The 15,515-nt window shown below is 35.8% G+C and overlaps 1 protein-coding gene across 1 annotated transcript in view; it reads left to right on the top strand.

The window, feature by feature from the left end:
• NMU (neuromedin U) overlaps positions 1-15,515 on the top strand; it is a 246,764-nt gene that overhangs the window by 60,280 nt on the left and 170,969 nt on the right. Inside the window, exon 4 of the mRNA XM_067736069.1 lies at positions 1,375-1,449. The gene's annotated coding sequence lies outside the window, so the exon portion shown is untranslated. The remainder of the gene's footprint in view (positions 1-1,374; positions 1,450-15,515) is intronic.

The following is a 15,515-nucleotide window of genomic DNA, read 5'->3' as shown; positions in this document are numbered from 1 at the left end:
GTGTTTTGTAGGCCAGTTTTAAATTTTAATATATTCAGTATTAAAAGTAATTTGAAGTTATATGTATTCTATCTATCACAGAGTAAAAGTTAATTCCCCAAATTACAGTTTATTATGCTTAATAGAGTTAAATTCTTATATATATTTGGGGAATATATTGACATCAAATGAAACAACTCACTTGCCTCTGTTTTCTTTTTTTAATTTGGCACAATTAACTTGTTATATGTTAATCCTATCTGTAATTTCTTCTTGTTGCTGGCATTTGTATGAGTACATTATGGGTAAAAATTCACTTTTCATGAGCACAGATGAATAATATTACTAGATCCCGTTAGAACAGTGCCGGCCAAGATGGGAGTGCGTCACACTGTGCAGTGTAGTTTCCAGCGTAGGCAGGAGATGTAGTGAAGCACAGTTCCTTGATTTAAGGATTATGTGTTGCATCATCTCTGCTATATTGCTTGGGTAGACTGTGGTAGTGTTGTCATTCATTCCATTTTAAAAATAGCTACTACAAACCAGAAGAATTAAGTCAGCATATTCCCTGTGTCATTGACAGGCATGTTAAACAGCCAGAGAGTTTATTCCTTACATAGGAAGTCAAAAAATATAAACTGCTTTTATGAGTTAATGGAGGTAAAGTACTTGAAGCAGTGCCTGGTACATAATAAATGCTCAATAAATTGTTATTATTACTATTAATAAGAACAAACAAACTATCAGAATATGTCTAGGAGTATCTTAGATCTATATTCAGTTTCTCATCATTGCCTATGGGATATGAAGAGTAAATTGATATCAAGATTTGGCTGGAGGTCATGCTTTTTCATGTTGATGCCTAAGACCTGGAATAAAAAGTTAAGGAAAGACGCTGTATTGGGATAAATAAACTTAACTAAACTGAGTTGTATTTCACCTTAGAGTGTAGCCCTCAGTCAGTAACACTGTTTTGAAACTGAATTCCCTAGATAAAAAGGAAACAGTTACTCTTGATACTTTTGTGTAGGTTCATGGACTCTGGTGAATGTGATCTCTATTCAACTGAGCTGACATGAGAGTAGGTTACATTCATGGGGTGACTTGTAACAAGCAAACAACTCTCAACTTGCTATAATGGTCCTGTTTGTTAGAATCAAACTTGTCTGTCTATAACATGACAGTGAATTCCATGCTTGGTGCTTTAGTTGTTTTAAGTAAATATGTTTCTTAAAGTTATTTCAACAAAGTTTACGTGCAAAGTTAGACGTCACTATTACATAAATATAACACTCTATGTTACCCAGGCTATAAATGCTTTCCAAATTTTTAGAAGAAGTTGTATCCTTGGGGACAAGTGGGATGCATTCAATGTAAATACACTTTGTTTTACAGAGCAAAGAATTTGGAAAGCTGAAAACATTGTTGTTCATTCAGCCTAAGCAAAGAAGCCAAGAAAATCTCAGAGAGGTAAAGAAATTTAAAAAGTTTTTTTTCTGATAATGGTTATTCCAATGTTATTAATAGTGCTTTTCTTCTATAATTTTAAGCGATACAGGTTAACACTATGAAAACATCATGCCAAATTATTTTTCTTATACTTCTACTCTCCTAATCTTTGCCTTAATTTTATGGTTTTATTTTTTTTAAAGAAGATGTTAGGGGTAGGAGTTTATTAATTTATTTATTTATTTTTGCTGTGTTGGATCTTCATTTCTGTGTGAGGGCTTTCTCTAGTTGTGGCAAGCGGGGGCCACTCTTCATCGCGGTGCGCGGGCCTCTCACTATCGCGGCCTGTCTTGTTGTGGAGCACAGGCTCCAGACGCGCAGGCTCGGTAGTTGTGGCTCACGGGCCTAGTTGCTCCGTGGCATGTGGGATCCTCCCAGACCAGGGCTCAAACCCGTGTCCCCTGCATTAGCAGGCAGATTCTCAACCACTGCGCCACCAGGGAAGCCCAATTTTATGGTTTTAGAAAACAAAATGGGATTAAATAAAGATGGTTGTAATATTTATATTTTATTTTGGTCTAGTGAAGCAATGTTTCATTTATTTCATATATGAATTAAAGAAATACTGATCATTGAGTTCCTACTGTGTGTTATGTTTGAGGTATATGTTTAAGATAAATCATTGATTTTGAATATAAATAAATTTATTTAAGCCTATTAAAATGTTTTCTGTAATTTTAATTTACTAATCTTTGAACAAACTTCAAAGCAATCCATTATGTAGCTATGAATTTCTGTTCCTAAGATATTAGGTGGACCTTCTCTACTTCTATTAAAATTTTTAATATACTTAGGTAAATTGGATTTACATTTGTTGTTTTTTAGCCTCTAAAGGATGTTTTGTAAACCAGCTCTAAAGTAAAAAGAGATATTGATTTTAAACATTTTAAGGTATAAAGCATTTCAGAGTATCCTAAACAATAAAGTGCTATATTACAAGTATTCATCATCTTTGGCATCAGACGTTTCTAAAAGTCACTGTTTTCTGTGCTTATGACATTGTCTTGAATCCACCTATACCATTTTAGTCCAGGAGATTCCAACACTGGTATCATAGCCATGTAAGTTCTTGTAATAACGAGCTGAAATTCTTGTCTGGTTACACACAGTCCTCGACTTAGCAGTGAATTTACAATTTGGAAAAAGGAGTATAAACAAACATGATTTAAGTTCAATTTATGTTTCTTATAGAATCTAATTTAAATATAGAATTGTGTTCCTGAGGTGTAAAAATAGATATTTACTCTTTATGAATCATAGACGTACTATGAGAGATTTTAGTTTGGAAAACTTGGACATTCAGATTGCATGGGTGAATAGTAATAACTGGATACAGCTGATTTGCTTTTATTTTGGGCTTCAGTTACGTGGGATTGAGACCCATTTATTTCAAATTACTGTGTTTAGCTGAAGCTAAAAAATTTTTAAACTTTTTATGTTGATAATTTTAGGCTTACAGAAGAATTGCAGAGATAGTACAGATAATTCTGGTATACTCTCTACCCAGTCTCCCCAGATGTTAACATCTCATGTAGCCATGGAACAATGACCAAAACTAAGAAATTAAGATTGGTTCAACAAATACTGTAAATTAAACTACAGACTATTTAGATTTCCCCAGTGCTTCCACTGTCTTTTTTTCTGTTCCAGGATTCAAGTCAGGAGACCACAGTGCTTTTAGTTTTCATGTCTCCTTACTCTCCTTCAATCTGTGACAGTTCCTCATTTTTTTTTCCTTGTCTTTCATTACATTGACAGTTTTGAGGTGTACTGGTTAGATGTTTTGTAGAATGTCCTTCGGTTTGGGTTTACTTTTTTTCTCATGATCAGACTGAAGTTATAGATTTTGGGTGCATGACATTAATGTCTTGTTACTGGCGATGTTATCCTTGATCAGTTGGCTAAGGTAGTATCTGCCAGGATTCTCCATGGAAAGTTACCATTTCCCCTTCCCATATTCTGTCCTTTGGAAGTGAGTTACTAAGTCCAGCCCAGTCCAGGGGAATTAAGGTCCATCTTCTGGAGGGAGGAATATTTAAGAAATTGTAGGCAGATGTTAAACCTCCACAGTTATTAATAAATATTTTATGGGAGATACTTGGAGGCAATGTGGATACCCTGTTTCTCTCACTAATTTTAGCATTCATCAGTGGATCTTCCCTGCAGCAATAATTACTTTGGCACTCTAGTGGTGATGCTCGGTTTTCCTCATTCTTTTTGCATTTATAATTCTTCTGAAAGGAAGAATTGCCTCTTTTCATTTATTCATTCATTTATTTGCTTGTATATTTATATCAGATGGTCTCATAGATATTTATCGCCATATGGATATTTATTTTATTCTTTGGGTTATAATTCTTTATTATCATTGTTTATTATATGGCTTAAATTATTCTAGCTCTGGGTATCAGGACCTCTTAAGGGTGGCTCATGTGTCCATTTGACAGACCCATGTCTTTTATTTATTTTATTTTTATTTCATTTATAATAATAATTATTATCACCAACTTACTTTCTGGCACTGTAAGATTCTCCAGGCTTATCTTGTATTTTCTATGCCCTGGCCCAAGAACCAGCCATTCTTTAAGAAGTATAGCTCCTTTTATTGGAGAATGGTATTTAGAAACCAAAACCTGTCCACTAGGTGTTCTTGTTGCAACTGGAGAGTCATTACTTCTAGGCCCTCTCAGTGCATAGAGCTGGCAAGTGTTTGTAGTATATTAACCCATTTATCTATATTCATTTCTGTATATATCCATCTGTATATATATTAAAATAAACATTAGTTCAAATGGATGTCTCCAACTTCAGCCTGTTACCATCGGATTTATTCTAGCATTCCTCCTTTGCTTGTTTGAAACGTCCTTCTCCTACAGATACAGACCTACTGTCATTATCTGTTGTATAGTACCATTTGTTGGAGAGACTGTCCTCTCCCCATTGTGCATTCTTGGCACCCTTGTTGAAGATCAGTTGACCATACATGTATGGATTCATTTCTGGGCTCTCTATTTTGTTCAATTGATCTATATCTGTCTTTATGCCAGTACCATACTGTTTTAATTACTGTAACTTTGTAATATATTTTGAAATCAAGTAGTGTGATATTTCCAGCTTTGTTCTTCTTTCTCAAGATCGTTTTGGCAATTCACTGTCTTTTGTGGTTCCATATGAATTTTAGAATGTTTTTTCTATTTCTGAAAGAAAAGCTGTTGGAAGTTGATAGGGATTGATTGAATCTGTAGATTGTGTAGTATGGACATTTAAACAATATTAAGTCTTCCAATCCATAAACATTAGATGTCTTTCCATTTTTTGTATCTTCTTTAATTCCTTTCATTAATGTTTTATAGTTTTTAGTGTACAGATCTTTTACCTCCCTAGTTAACTTTATTCCTAAATATTTTCTTTTTGATGCTATTGTGAAGGGGACATCCATTGTGGCAGTGATCTTAGCAATTATTTCATTGATATGACAGAAGCTCAGGCAACAAAAGCAAAAATAGACGAGTGGGACTTGGAACTTCCCTGGCAGCCCAGTGGTTAGGACTCCGCGCTTCCATTGCAGGGGGCATGGGTTATCCCTGATTGGGGAACTAAGAGCCACATGTGGTGCAGTGTGGCCAAAAAAAAAAAAAAAAAACCATAGACAAGTGGGACTACATCAAACTAAAAGGCTTCTGCACATCAAAGGAAATAATCAACAAAATAAAAAGGCAACCAATGGAATGAGAGATAATATTTGCAAACCATTTATCTGATAAGGGCTTAATATCCAAAATATGTAAGAAACTGCAACAGCACAATAGCAAAAAAACAAATAACCAGATTAAAAAATGGGCAAAGGAACTAAATAGACATTTCTCCAAAGAAGACATACAAAAAACCAACAGGCAAATGAAAAGATGCTTAAGGTCAGGAAAATGCAAATTAAACCACAATAAGATATCACCTCACAGCTGTTAGGATGGCTATTGTCAAAAATTCAAAAGACAAGTGTTGGCAAGGATGTGGAAAAATTAGAAACCTTGTATACTGTTGGTGGGAATGTAAAATGGTGCAACCACTGTAGAAAACAGTATGGAGGTTCCTCAAAAAATTAAAAATAGAACTACTCTATGATCAAACAGTCTCACTTCTGATATTTTTCTAAAAGAATTAAAATCAAGACCTCGAAGAGATATCAACACTCCTGGGTTCATTGCAGCATTATTTACAATAGCCAAGATGTGGAAATAATCTAAATGTCCATTGACAAATGAGTGGATAAATAAGTTGTAGTATATCTGTCTAGTGGAAAGTTATTTAGCCTTCAAAAGGAATGACAGTTCTGATACACATAATCGTATGGATGACCTTGAAGACATTATGTTAAGTGAAATAAGCCAGTCACAGAATGACAAATACTACATGATTCCACTGACATGAGGTATCTAGAGTAGTCAAACTCAGAAGCAGAGAGTACAACAGTGCTTGCCAGGGGCTGGGGTGAGGGGTTATGGAGAGTCATTACTTAATAGTTACAGAGTTTCTCTATGGGGTGATGGAAAAGATTTGGAAACAGTGGTGATGGTTGCACAACAGCGTGAATGTAATTAATGCCATTGAAATGCACACTTAAAAATGGTTAAAATGTCATTAAAAATTTTAAAGATATGGTCATAACATGTAGAAGTTGATACTTAAGGTTTTAAGCACCCTAAAATTTCAAAATTTTTAATCAAATTGCTTTGCAGAAAACTTACCTAGCAGGTCAGAAAATGAGGTCTTTTAGTTAGTCAAGTGTTTTTATAAATAGTAAATTAAGTCTGTACATCATAAACACCAAATTTCAAAAAATTAAAATAAAATATTAACACAAAACTATACTCATTTAGGAATTAAATGGAATTTTAATTAGTAATGAAAAGGGAAATTTAAGGATCATCCTTATAAATATCCTTCAACAGGTGAATGGATAAACAAACTGATATAGCCATACAATGAAATACAACTGAACAATAAAAAGGAACAAACTGTTGATTCATACAAGACGCGGATGATCTTAAATGCATTTTGCTAAGCCAGACACAAAAAGTAATGCATTGTATGATTCTATTTATATGATGCTGTGGATGGTAAAACTGTAGGGAGAGAAAACAATTAGTGGTTGCCAGGAATTAGGTGTCAAGGAAGGGGTTACCTAAGAGTGGAATTGCTGGGTCGTATGATAATTCTGTAGCTTTTTGAGTAATTGCCATACTGTTTTCCACAGTAGCTGCAACAATTGCATTCCCACCAACAATGCCCAAGGGTTCCAATTTCTTCACATCCTCATCAATACTTGTTATTTTCTACTATTACTACTACTATTATTATTACTGCTGTGCTAGTAGGTGTGAAGTGGTATCTCATTCTGTGTTTGATTTGCATTTCCCAAGTGACTAAGGTGGTTAAGCATCTTTTCATGTACCATTTCATGGCCATTTGTATATCTTCTTTGGAGAAACACCTATTCAAGTCCACTGCCCATTTTAAAATTGGCCTGTTTGTCTTTTAGTTACCGAGTTGGGAGTTCTTTATATATTCTGGGTATTAAACCCTTGTCAAATATGTGACTTGCAAATATTTTCTCCCATTCTATAGGTTAGTTTTCTTTTCATTGTCTTTGATAATGTCCTTTGATGCAAAAAGTTTTAAGTTTGGATAAAGTCCAGTTTATTTTTTCTATTGCTGCTATACCCCTATATTTTCCAGTTTAATATTTTTGGATCTTATATTTACATCACTGATCCACTTTTTGAGTTAATCTTTATATATGGTGTGAGGTAGGGGTTATGAACATATCTTTGTTTTCAGACCTTTTAGAAATGCAAACATTTTAAAGATTTAGTAGCCACCTCACAGTTCTTTCTCAGTGATAGCAGGCAGATGCAATATTAATGCGTATTAAAACCTAATACTTTGGAAAAGGAAAAAAAGGCATGCTTGAACTTTTTACCTCAAAGTCTTCCAGTAAAGGATTCCTGGACACCATCAGATTTTACTTTTCTGGTCCTTGGTTTGTCCTAACTGTTTTGCTGGGCAATCTAGGTTCTGAAGGATTCCTTACGAACTTCTTCACAGAGGTTGAGGGCCTAACACCATGGAACTTCATGAGTACTGGGGAAGACCATCTCCTCAGTGTCTCAATGTCTCCTTCCTTTCCATAGGAAAAGTTTTGCTCTGTTAGGATCATACCAAATTCTCATGAATCCAGATATGGAAGATTTTAATTACCAATGTCTATCACATAAAAAATGGCTGGACCTTGGGAAACACATAAAATCTACTCTTGTTTTGGTTATCAGAAACGTTGAAGGGATCTGAGCTAATTGCAGAGCATCATAATCTTTTTCCTTTAGCTCTTTTCTATGCTATTATTTATTTATTTTCTTTCTTCTTTTTGTAAAAGCTTCAACTATGTCTAAAGAAGAATAGGTCATTACACAGTTTGCCAAATGAAGTACAGCTTCAACTTTGCCAGACCACAATCTATCAAGAGTAAGTGACACGAAAATATTCCATTTTGGTCTTGGCAATCCCCTAAGATAAGCAGTGGCAGATGGTGAATAGAGTTTAACAAAACTTTGAAGACAAAAGACATGTTACAAATTGAATGTTGATCAAAAGAAATGTGTAATAATTTGGGGTTTGTGCTTTGAACTCTGTAATGTAATGATGAATTTTCCAACCAACCTAGAATTGAAAATAGGATGAAGATCAAAACTTATAAGCAAAATTCCAAAACAATAAAAACATGACTGGACTACTATAACAGTCTACTTATTTGTCTAGAAAGAGGAAAAACATGCCAAATATATTAGATAAGGTACCCTGAATTTTATGATAAAGTTGAAGTTGACATTTGCAATCTGGGGTTACCCAAAATCTTTTGAAAAAGTGCTACATTTTTATATTTCCCCATAATGTAAACCCTGCCATCTCAGTATAGAATATTAACCAAAACAAAACAAAAATCTGCCTTTTCCAGCCCCTCCTCACTTTCTTTTAGTGTATCAGTACAAGGTTTAGATTCTGACAGATGTATCTTCATGACATTTGGTTTGCAATTAATATATGGGGCGGGGAAGGGTAGGACATGGGACATCTGTTTTGCTGGTGCAGGAACTGGCAAAACCCACAGGATTCCTTGTTTAGGTGTGGTAGCTCCAGTTTCCTGACTGTGGTGGAGACAAAGTGGTTCTGGGATCTGCCCAGCATTTTCATCAAAGTTATTCCTGTAAGTTTGGCTTAGAAACTATTTCACTAACCTTTCCAAAGATTCTATAAGCTATCTAGTACCTGTAGTAAATCCTTTCTTTCTTTAAACCGATCAGAGTGGATTCTTTTGTCTGGAACCCAGAACCCTGCTTAATACAAGATCCATTGTGTATGTGAGTCTTTCTTGGAAAAAGTTAAATAATGTAGTATTAACATGAAGTCTCATTTTTAAAATCATGGATATCTAGAAATTTTAATGGGGAGTTACTTTTATTAAGCACCAGGTCATTCAGTGAAGAGTGATATTAATATTTATTCAAATTTACCCTTTTAAATGGAGAATAAAACCAAAATGAATCAGTGTATCTATAAATAATAATATTCATAGGTTTTTCTTAGAGTTCAATATACAATATACATGTATAGCCATATGTATATTAATGAGGACATTTTAGTTTTTGATTGTGAGGGTATTAAGTCTTCCTTTTTCTGTTCCTAACAGAAGTACTCTGATTTCTATATTTGTCAGGTTGGAACAGTTGTAGCTATATACTAAACAAGAAAACAATGCTTGAGGAAGATGATGATTCGAATCAAATTGTAAATATTCACAAGTGTGTCAAATGCTCCGGAAGTATAAAATTAAATGTTAAACATGAGAAACCTATTTAGTATTGTCATTCCTTCACATCACTCATGTAGGCTATTGAAGAATCATTCCAGAGTTACAATATAATACAAAAGTAGAGTACAGGCCCATGTGAATATTTTATGGTTTACTGTATGTGTGGCGTTCTTAAATTTTAATGCTGCAGGAGAAATGGGTAGCCCTGGAATCCTTGTGTCAATGAGATATAGAGGAAACTAGTGATCCAATTAGTATAATGGGCATCTGGCAGCCAAATGATGCACTTCAAAACCTGGCTGGGAATGACTGGCTCTCATCTGCACTTGCACAGTATAACAGAGAGAAAACAGAATGTGGAATCCTCCTGCTCTTTCTGTGATGCTTTAAATCCAATTGCGTGTTGAATTCCAGACTTTATTCATTAAAGTGCTTGTCCTAAATTTATTAGTTTTCAATTCCCCACACCTCTCCTTCCTTTTCCATCACATACTTATTACTGGCCTCATTCTCATGATTCCTCGGTGCTCCTATTGACTGTTCTCCTATTCTTGGTTCATAGAAACTAATCATTATCTTGAGGATATTTCTGGGATGTGGCAGTTACTTCAGGAATTTTTGATATTTTGTTCAAGTCTACAAAGTTTGAGTAGTGGTTTTTAAAAATTGCTATTAACATAATCGAAAGTCAGGAGTCTTCCCATTGTAATCTCGTGAATCCTTTTCTCAAAGGCAGTGAAAATAGCATTGTAAAACTTCTCCTTGTATTTTTTCCCTTTTGGAACTAGAATCATAATTCTTTAGGTAACCGTCTAGCTTTATTCTAAAATTCCATTCATTTGTATTATTATGCCCTGTATGTTGAGATACAGTCTGCTTGGAGCTTCTTGTGTGCCTAAACTTCTTACTGAATGTGCTAAAATCCCAAGGCTTTGACTGTTCTTTTACCTGGGCCATTTCTCGGATTGTTTATGCAGCTGGCAGTCCTGAGAAAAGTAATTCATTGCTGTTCTTCGTGGCACCTGGTTGCCTTCCAGACAAACCAGCTTGCTTACTGCCTGTTATAAAAGCAGCAGATACCCTATGCACAGGATCCTCCCCTGTGATTCACCCCACTGCATATGCGGGCTCCACTGGGCCCCCCACATTGCCTTGAGGGATTTGGGGACTGGTGCAACAATACTGATACTCTTGTTACTCCTTTTGCTGCAACTAGTAAAGTCCTTTGTCTCTGACTCAAGAGCCCCATGCCTTCTGTCAGCATCTATGAAACTGTGACAGGCTTACTTATCAGCTTGTATGGTTGTTTTGTTGGGAGTTTTCCTGCTTCTAACTCTCCTTCACAACATCAAACTTATTGAAGTAGGGCAAAAAATCCCAATACTTTATAAAATATCTTCCTTTTGAATAATTAAAATCATTGCTATATATTCCATGTTTTTATGTCTATTAAAGTTTACCATGTATTATTACTAGAGGTAGGTTGTTTCTAGAAATTAAGGGTGGACAAACTGCTATTTCTGGCTAAAGACCTATGAATAGGGGAAATAGCAGATTTGCAAAACTGATCTTGAATATAGTACTTAAAAAAAGTCTTGATAAAAGGAACGCCAATCAACACCAAATTTATGTCTCCCAGAAAGTGAAAAATCTGGCCTTACGTCATGAATTCAGCAGTAGTAGTTTTAAAAAATACCTATATTTTGTGAAGTAGCAGGGCTCATCTAATGAATTAATTTGTAGGGAGACCTTCTGTTCTGTGGTTGTGTGACACCCCTATTTTGCCTATTCATAAATCTACTCAGTATATATTCATTGAGTGTCTACGTTCTGAGCCAAGCACCATTCTAGGCTCTGATGCTATAGCTGTGGACAAGTTGGCTAGGGTCCCTGCTTCAAGGTCTTTACCAGAAGAGGATGAAAATTGCTTCTTAATAAAAAGTAAAATTCTTTACAGATGAAGTTGACAGGATTTTGTTAGCCAGTAATGACTTCAGACTTACAATTTTACAGGAGAGATGTTTTTAATATTCTTTCTACTCAGATTTGAAGCTGAAAGTATGATTCTAAGACAAGGACACATACCCTTAGAACACTACTTGGTTCTTGCTGGACATTTAAAGGTCATGTCAAGTAATACAAGCACAAACAAAAATACCAACTCTGAAATTTTAAGTGAGTTTGAAGAAGGTTACTTCATAGGGGTAACTACTATCTTAATTTCTCAGTCTCTCATCATCATTTTTTAGATTACAATGTAAAATAATTATGTGTCATTGCATTAAAATAATTAACATAGTATGCTATAGTATTGTCCTTGAGTATTAAATTATTTCAGTAATTGAAGTGCTTAGAAAAAACATGTTTCTTTAACATTGTAGAGCCAATATATAGCCTGTTATATAGTTTATCAACGTACAGGACACACAGGAAGATTCACGAATGATTGCTATATGAATGACTGACAAGTTAAATGAATGAGTTACAAACCATGTAGCTTGGGAGGCAGGGTGGTATTAAAAAATAGAGAAATTATACCAAAACATTTATTGATTCAAGGAGCTCTTTTTGATTCTTTAAAGAAATTTATGCTTCCAAAAGATTTTATGCAAAAGGGATAAGATTTAGGCTAAGAAAAGACGCTTGTATGTAATGGTAAAACTTGCTTCATTTCTATATTTGGTCAAAGGCAGATTGGATTTAGAGATCCTTGAATCCAAAAGTCTCTAAGTGTAGAGATCTTGGGAGGTGAGAGCTGTTGCTGGAATTGAGGTCAGATACCACATTGGAAACAATGCTAAAGAGTCTGGACTTAATTCTACAGGCAGTGGAGCTCACTGAGGGTTTTTAATTAGGGAGGGAGATGGATCACATTAACATTTAGATAGATGACTGGTGAGATGATGTGGGGCTGTATTATCAGAGAAGGAACAGCATGGAATTGGAGAACAGTTGGGAGATCAGTGAGCAGACCCTGGACCAGGGCACTGATCGTGGGAATACTAATTAGGAGATGAATTCAAGATATTTTATTGGTAACAAATTCAATGAGAAGGGCAGAGAAGAAATAAATCAAACCTGATTTTTCCATGGCATTCCTACTGTTAAATTAATTATGAATCGTCATCGGTGAGTAAAAAATTTCTTGATAGGTTGAGCAGTGGTTAAGGGTTGGCCAGCCTGGGCCTGAATGGACCTTCTAGTGCTGGAGGCTCTTTGGAGGCACTCTTAGAACCTGATGATCCTCCGTGGACTCCAAGATCTTCCCCAGGATCAGCGACTGGTAGTGTTAGATGGAGCCTCACAAGTCAGCCACACAGAGCCTTTCACTTTACACCTTAGCGAATGGAGAACCAGGGTGGTTCACTGAATTGCTCACGTTGACACAGGTAGTGGCAGAAATGGGAGCAGAACCCTGAATTCAGTGCTCTGTTCACTCTGCCGTGCTGCCCCAACTGTGTGCAGATTAAATAGAGCCATTGGTTTTTCAACTGAAGAGAGGAAACCTGGAGATCATCTGTACTGGTGTTTCTCAGCCAAAATCTGTACTAGTCAGCGTTTTCCAGAGAAACAGAACCAATAGGATATATTATATAGATATGTATAAGAGGAGATTTATTATAGGAATTGGCTTATACTTTCATGGAGGCCGAGAAGTCCTATAATCTGCCGTCCGCAAACTGGAGGACTAGGAAAGCCAGTGGTGGAATATGGTCCGAGTCCAGAGGCCTGAGAACCAGGGGGACCAATGGTGTAAGTCCCAGCTGGATTCCAAAGGCCTGAGAATCAAAGGGCCAGTGGTATGAGGCCCAGTCCAAGTCTGAAGGCCTGGGAACTAGGAATGCCAATGTCCAAGGCAGGAGAAGATGGATATTCCAGCTCAAGCAAAGAGATTTAAAATTCTTGCCACTCTCCTTTCTCTAGGATAATCTCACCTTGATTCTTTACTGCTAAATCTTTTCAATATTATAATCATTAAAGTGTTACAGTTTTTGTATACAGTTACACTAACATTATCCCCCCCTAACTGAGCATCATGGATGCAGGTCAGCGTCTCCACCCCAAGTTTGCTGTCTTCAGAACAAAGCACCCTCTTTTCTTAGTAATAAAGTGTTGAGTGGAGCTAGGATATAGCCTTGTGCATGTTTGTAGATCATGCTGCTGTTTTAGCACATAAATATTCCAAACTAAGAACTCATTCAGCCGGGCTTCTGTTTTTATAATGTAGTTTGGGGGCTACAAAATAATCCTGCTGGGGCTGATAGACCATGTGAAAGTCCAGGCCAGTCGTTATTTATTAATCCTATAAGCTCAAGTTTTATTTAAAAAATCATTTGTTTACAATGATGCATACTTATAATTTCACACGTTCCCAGAGTTTCATTGTAAGAATGTCAGAAATTATTCTACAAGATATGCATTTGTTTTTATTTTTCAGGAAATTTGCCTGTTAACGAATGCAAATTGACCTACTTCAATTTTATGTAGAACAGGTGTAAAACTTCTAGTAATAAGTAAAGTATTTGATTATATTCATAAAAATGATTAATGTTTTTTTTTGTTTTTTTGTTTAACATCTTTATGGGAGTATAATTGCTTTACAATGTGTGTTAGTTTCTGCTTTATAACAAAGCGAATCAGCTATACATATACATATATCCCTATATCCCCTCCCTCTTGCGTCTCCCTCCCACCCTCCCTAGCCCACCCCTCTAGGTGTTCACAGAGCACTGAGCTGATCTCCTCGTGCTATGTGGCTGCTTCCCACTAGCTATCTACCTTACGTTTGGTAGTATATATAAGTCCATGCCACTCTCTCACTTCGTCCCAGTTTACCCTTCCCCCTCCCCGCGTCCTCAAGTCCATTCTCTACGTCTGCGTCTTTATTCCTCTCCTGCCCCTAGGTTCTTCATAACCTTTTTTTTTTTTTTTGGTTCCATATATGTGTGTTAGCATACGGTATTTTTCTCTTTCTGACTTACTTCACTCTGTATGACAGACTCTAGGTCCATCCACCTCACTACCTCACTACAAATAACTGAATTTCGTTTCTTTTTATGGTGGAGTAATATTCCATTGTATATATGTGCCACATCTTCTTTATCCATTCATCTGTCAATGGACACTTAGGTTGCTTCCATGTCCTGGCTATTGTAAATAGAGCTGCAATGAACATTGTGGTACATGACTCTTTTTGAATTATGGTTTTCTCAGGGTATATGCCCAGTAGTGGGATTGCTGGGTCGTATGGTAGCTCTATTTGTAGTTTTTTAAGGAAGCCCCATACTGTTCTCCATAGTGGCTGTATCAATCTACATTCCCACCAACAGTGCAAGAGGGTTCCCTTTTCTCCACACCCTCTCCAGCATTTACTGTTTGTAGATATTTTGATGATGGCAAAATGATTAATATTTTAAGGAAACTTTCTTGGGAAGCCTAGATAAATTTCAAAGCCAAAAATATTTACATTGAGAATGAATACTAAGGCAAATTAAGTGTCTATATTTTTTAAAAATGTTAGATCTTAATGCTTTGTGCTGATGGGTCAGTGGATTTAATTAGATAACAAACCATCACAGATGTAGGGGAGGCAAAATTTTCTCTCTATCCTCTTAGGGTTTTTCAACTAGGCCTGAAAATCAAACTAACATAAAACAGATTAACGGAAAAGCATACAAATTTCCATAAGGTTTACATGACACAGGAGCCCTCATAATGACATGAAAACCCAAAGAAGTGACAAAATCTAAATACTTTATACCAGGCTGAACAAAGAGAGGCAATTGTGGGAAAGTAACTAAAATACATGAGGAGGCTGAAGGAAGATAAGAATTATTTTAACAAGTTCTGTTTGTGAAGAATTCTCTTGGCTTTGACTGCCCATGGAAGAATGTTTCTTTTCTCTTGGTACAAGGAGGGCATCTTTCACATGGGAACTTTTAATATTCTATTTTCAGGAAGAAAAGGGAGATTAGAATGCCCTTCTTAACATGTTGTTTTTTAAGTGTCTTTAGCTCTAAATAATTCTTATGCCAAACTGGTGTATTTTGGGATGGTATGTTCTGTCACCTATCACAGACCATAAAGGTTTTTCAGGGATTAAAATAGATAATGCACATAAAATAATAGATCGGTGCCTGGCAGAACAACACTCAGTAAG

The sequence above is a fragment of the Pseudorca crassidens genome, chromosome 4 (genome assembly GCF_039906515.1).
Source record: "Pseudorca crassidens isolate mPseCra1 chromosome 4, mPseCra1.hap1, whole genome shotgun sequence".
NCBI lineage: Eukaryota > Metazoa > Chordata > Mammalia > Artiodactyla > Delphinidae > Pseudorca > Pseudorca crassidens.
Note: the sequence above shows the minus strand (reverse complement) of the source record. Positions and strands in the feature narration are given on the sequence as shown.